Source organism: Pteropus vampyrus, unplaced genomic scaffold (assembly GCF_000151845.1).
Source record: "Pteropus vampyrus isolate Shadow unplaced genomic scaffold, Pvam_2.0 Scaffold70, whole genome shotgun sequence".
NCBI classification, from domain to species: Eukaryota; Metazoa; Chordata; class Mammalia; order Chiroptera; family Pteropodidae; genus Pteropus; species Pteropus vampyrus.
In genome coordinates, this window is record NW_011888851.1 from 5988500 (window position 1) to 5994436 (window position 5937).

Sequence of the window (5937 nt, forward strand, 5' to 3'; positions counted from 1 at the left end):
CTTCTGCCCAGTTATGGCATGATCATTTAAAATAAACTTTTAGAAAACATACAGTATCAACTTGGAGGGTAAGGGGTGGGGAGAAAGGAACAAGGCTTGCTTGTTTCTCCTAGGCAGTTTCCAAAAGCGGACAGATAAAATGTTGACCTGTCAACTGTCAAGCCTAGGACAAGGACCTCGGGGGAAAGACCTTGTGAAAGCAAGTTCTATATGTACATCTGTCTGTCTATCTGATGTGACATAAGTGGTCACACCCTAGAGAAGGTAGCTAGCCAAACTATTTTAGGTATTCTCTCAAATTCCTGGGCCTCACCCACCTAGCCCTAGCTTTACTGAACCCGTGCTAGAATCTGGCCACACTTCTAAGTCTAAATTTCTAGGGGAAAACATTTTTTTTTTAATTTAAATGAAGGTAAAATGCAAAGGTAGGGGGTAACCCACTTCTCAAATGATCAAGGCAATATTAAGGTCTTGCATTTCTTTATCCCTTCGGTACAAATGTAATAGTCTTACCCCTGGTCTGTAGGCTGAAAATGGCCAGGCTTTTCTGGCCATTCCAACCAACTTCTTCCAGAGGCTCTATCTAATCCCTTACACAGGGGCCTAGATATCTGTCTTCCTGAGGTAAACACATTCCTAAAGTTATATGTGAACCAGATGTCCATAGAACAAATAATACTTTTCTTCTGACTTTCATTCTGATTCCATTGTGTTTTTATCACTGTTTCTAATCTATCTCTTGTGACCAGTGAGTCACCTATAGATTATTTTTAAAGTGAGCAATTTCCCCCACCTCTTTTCTGTTTTCATCAAGAGAGGCATCTAAAAATGGCTTTCTCCTTGCAGTACCAATGGGGTCCAAAGTTCTCTAACCTGCACTCACCTCTTTGCCTATAACTTCCAGGCTTGACTGTGAAAAGCTCACTCTCAACTTTGCTTAAGCTCCATCTTGGCTGTGTTAGGATTGCCATGACTAATACCAAAGACCGAGTGACTTCAACAAAAGAAATTTATTATCTCGCAATTCTGGAGACTGGGCACCCAAGATCAAGGTGTAGGCAGGATTGGCCTCTCTTTCTGATACACGGCCATCTGCCCACTGTGTCTTCACATGGTCTTCCTTCTGTACCTATCTGTATTTAAATTCCTTCTTCTTACAAGGACAGCAGTCATATTGGATTAGGGCGCAACTGATAGGACCTCATTCTACCCTAATTACCTCTTTAAATACAGTCATATCCTGAGATACTGAGGTTAGAACTTCAATATATGATCTCTGATGGGGCACAATTTAGCCCATAACCCTGGCTAAATAAAAAATACATTTGAATATCTTTCTGCATAAGAAGGGAGGAGGAAAAGATCATTTTACCATTTCTAAATATCTTCCAAAGTTAAGAATTATTCAGTAAAAAGATCATTTCTCATGGACATCTCATCTCTTCTCTTCTCCACATGACTGTAACACAGTGGTTCCCAAACTTGAGGGTGCAGCAGAATTACCTGGAGCACTGGCTAAACACAGATCACCAGCCCCACTCACAGAGTTTCTGATTTAAAAGGTCTGAGCAGGACCTGAGAATTTGCATTTCTAACAGGGGATACTTTGGACTACACATAGAGCACCTCTGGGGTGCTGCAGTGCAATCATGGATGATATTATGTGACATCTCCTCTCCCTGTGTAACCTTGCTGAGCACTCTGATGGCATTGTCCCTTGTGCACCTCCCAGCACACAGGTAGACAGTCACATGCGGGAAAGCATGATCATTGTCCTTATTTTAGAGAGGAGACAAATCTGGCTCAGAGCAACTACGGGCTTGCTCAAGGTTGCAGTTACTTAGTAGCAGAGCCATTCATTGATCTTGTTCTCTCCACTAACTCACAACCAGCAGGATCAGAGAGGAAACAGAAGGAAAAAACAACTGTTTATTTCCCAGTCTGTAAAAATACCGCTACTAAAAATGATAATAGGTACTCTCTCTAAGTGTTCATTATTTCCAGGCACTGTTCTGGGTGTTTCACTTGTATTGTATAATTTAATTCATTCAACCATAAGAATTAGCTACTATTATTATGCCCGTTTTATAGATGAGGAAACTGAGGCTCAAGGAGGTTAAGACAGATATCCAAGGTCAAACAACCCAGAAGCAGTTGGAGTCTGGACACAAACCCAGATAAGTCTCATTCTGGAACTAATGTTTTTAGACACGACTCTTGAAGAAGGAGAAGCAACAGCTTTTTCTAAACTCTCATTGCCCTGTGATTCTTGGAAACCCGGGTCAAGAGCTGGGCTTTGTGATGAATATGGGGGTGAACAGTGTAAGTAAGTAGCTAACACATTGTCAGAGCTGGTAGTAGAGGGAAGCAGTTGAGCCTCCCAGTTAAGTGACAGATGGGAGCCAGGGGCACAGAGGGCCTGGAAACTTACTTGTCACACACAAAGCTAATCAAGTGGGTAAGTTTTGCTCCAATTTTAGTGAATCACGTTTCCCTTATCCCCAGTACTTTCTTAGTATTACCCCTTCCTCCTTGCATAGAGTGTCAAGTCTGCCTTTTTCTGTAAGCTGTTTTCCTTTACCTGCTACTCTCAGTTTCTTTAAAATTTCCGAAGGATAGGGGTTTTGAGGGGGCTATAAGAGCTGCATGTAAACTTCACCTGTACTGTTTTTCTTCATTTCTTTCCTTCTCTCCCACAAGGGAGCTCATGGTTAGACTGATAGGTAACCTCAGACTTCGTGGGTGGCCTCCCAGGTAAATACTTTTTTTGGTTCCCATGACATATCCCTTTTAGATCATCTACCAACTTTAGATTCCATGAGCTTGTGATTTATGTACACATAGCACTCACATATCTGCTCTCTTGATTGCCCATATCTTAGGGAAAGCTTCACTTGGCACAGATAGAGTTCTTTAAGAAGGAGAAACCTTTGCTGGCACCTCCTTCGAGCCAGAAGGTATACTAATGATTTATATATGCTGCTCCACTGCCTTCTCCAGCACTTCCATGAGATAAATATTATCTCCCTTTACAGAAGAGCACGGAGGGCGCTCACATAATCTACTCAGGTGGCACAGCCTTTCCATGCGAGCACCAAGACACAAGCCTGGGATTTCTTCACTCTGACACCCATCTCTTTCCTCTATTTATCCTAAAGAGAAGTTGTTGCACCAAACACTGCAAAGCTGATGCTGACCCCCACCACTCCTCCTGAACACTTTGGCAGTTTCAGCACATTCATAGTTCCTCTGCCAGGCAGAAAAGAAAGCCAAGGCCTCAGAGACTTTTCAATACCAGGGGATCATTCAACAACTTCTAGTTCAACAAATATCTATTGAGTATCTACTCAGTGCCTCACTTTGCACTGGAATTAACAGCTCTGGGCCCACCATCTGCAGGAAAGAGAAAGGGTCTTACAGACTGAATGTACACCCACTGCGAAATTCATATGTTGAAGTGCTAACCTCCAGTGCGATGGTATTCAAAGAAGGGTTAGATGAGGTCGTGAGGGTAGGCCATGTTGATGTGATTAGTGCCCTTATAAGAAGAAGAACTCTCATCTTGGATGCACAAAAAGGAGGTTGTGTGAGCACACAGTGTGAAGGCAGCTGTCTGCAAGCCAGGAGGGGAGCCCTCACCAACAATTGACTCTGCAGGGACCCTGATCCTGCACCTCCCAGCCTGCACAACTGTGAGAAATAAATATCTGCTGTTTAGGCCCCCAGTCTGCGGTATCTTCCTATAGCAGCCTGAACTGACTAAGACAAGGGGAGAGGGAAGCTTTAGGCTGGCAGGTGCTTCGAATCCTGAACCAGGTCCTTGGGGCAGATATGGGCATGGCGGAAGACAGGTGATCTCTCTGATGGACCATTTGGAAGTGTGCTGCCTCTGTGGTAAAAGTCACTTAACTAAAGTAACAGAATGTGTCACTTTCTCCTGGGAAGTCACACTCCCTGAAGCCCTTTGCCATTAAAGAGAAAGTTCTCATGGGGCAAAGCAGTTGCTGGCCACCCAGGAGAGGTAGCCCTCTGGGAACTCTCAGAGAGGTTTGCAGCTCCTAAAATCTCTGCAATGTGTTTATTTAATATCACTAACATAAGGTTTTCTAGGAGGATTACATATTAAAAGTAAAGGACTTGATCAAGATAAGGAATCAGCTGTTAAGTGTAAGACACCAGAGCCAGAATCCTGGGTTCAAATCCTACCTCCACCATTTGCCAGCTGTGTGTCCTTGGGTAGCCTGCTTAATCTCTCTGTGTTGGAGTGTCTGTAACCCTAAAATGGGGACCATAAAAGTATTCACCTCATGGGGCTATCATGAGAATTAAATGAATTAATACGTATAAGGCTTTTAAAACAATGCCTGGCATGTAGTCGAATCTCAATAAATATCATATATATGCATACAAAAAAACCATGTACAGAGAATCTTCATAGTTATAGAAACAGTAGGAGCAAAAAAGAAAAAAATGTTTTTCTTGTTGTAGCTACAGTTCCTTAGTCCTGTTTTTCGTGTAATGTGACATAGTTCCCATGTCTGACAATTTGCATAGGGCGATTGATGTTGGCTTAACTGTCAAGTCATCTGAAGGGTGTTATTAACTCCAGTGTCATGAAATAATAACTTAAAGCAGGAACCTAAAAGGTAGAATATCAAGTTTGGGAAATGAAAACATGTTACTCTTGTTTCTTTTTGCCTTGTTCCTATTGGAGTTTGGCACAAAGAACTGTAATTCAGTTTCTTGCCGAGTTCGTGCTTTCTTTCATGAGCCAATCAATGTGGTAGGCATTGGCCATTAGGGATAAAGCAAGCCAGATCTCTGGAGCTCCCTATCTGGCAGCTGGCAATACGGCGTACAATAATTGTTCGCTGTTTTGATTGGTTCTAGATGACCTGAGAACAGAACGTCCCCACAAGAAAAGATCAAAGTGGAGGATTAAGCGAAATCATATTCATACCTTCAGGACCCTTCATATATTCTTCCTTTATATAGCACATACTCAGGACCAATCACTTGTCTAAATACTTTACACATATTAACTCCCTTTATTTAGCTCATGAGAAGCTTACGAGTCTACGGCCATGCCACACTGAACAAGCCTGATCCTGTCTGATCTGAGAAGCTAAGTAGGGTCCAGCCTGGTTAGTACTTGGATGGGAGACCACCTAGGAAGACCAGGTGCTGTAGGTGTAAAAAATAAAAAATAAGGGATTGTAAGCTGACAAAAAATAAGGGATTGCAAGGTCCTTGCAATCTGTGAGGTCAATCAAGGGTTGTCTCGCCTAAAAAAATAAAAATAAATAAAAATTAAAAAAGAAGCTTATGAGAAGATGCTTGTGTTCATCATTAAGTACAATGTAAAATATAAACTGCAAAATGTGATGAAAATATTAAGGCTTAACAAGTTAGAGTTAAAAGACAGAGGAACTGAGTTCAGACATGATACTTTCATCCAAGCTCAAAATTATGAAAGAAAAGGTCATTATCTCATGAAAACGCTTCACCTCACTCCACATCTAAAGTACCTCATAGAAACCATGAAAACCATTAAAAATAATAATAATTGGATTAGTAGATAGAATTTATCGAATGCCTACTGTGTTCCAGATTCGCATGTGTTTATTATTTGTGCAGAGCCTCATGCTTAGGAACAGGTCTGCATTTACTAACTATGGGACAGTTGGGAACATTTCTTAACCTCTCCATGCCTCAGTTTCCTCATCTGTAAAATGGGGATGATTGCACCTACCTCATAGGGTTGTTGTGGGATTAACTGAGATAGTACAGTCATGCACTGGTTAACATCAGAGATACTTCTGAAAAATAAGTCATCAGGTGATCTCGTTTTGTGAGAACTGTAGAGTGCACCTACACAAACCTACATGGTAAACCCAACTACACACCTAGGCTACATGGTATAGCTTACTGCTCCTA

General features: G+C 41.8%; 1 pseudogene; it reads left to right on the forward strand.

Annotated features, from left to right (window-relative positions):
* The first annotated feature begins 5074 nt into the window (after positions 1-5074).
* Positions 5075-5193, forward strand: LOC111740977 (annotated as a pseudogene).
* The last annotated feature ends 744 nt before the right edge of the window (positions 5194-5937 follow it).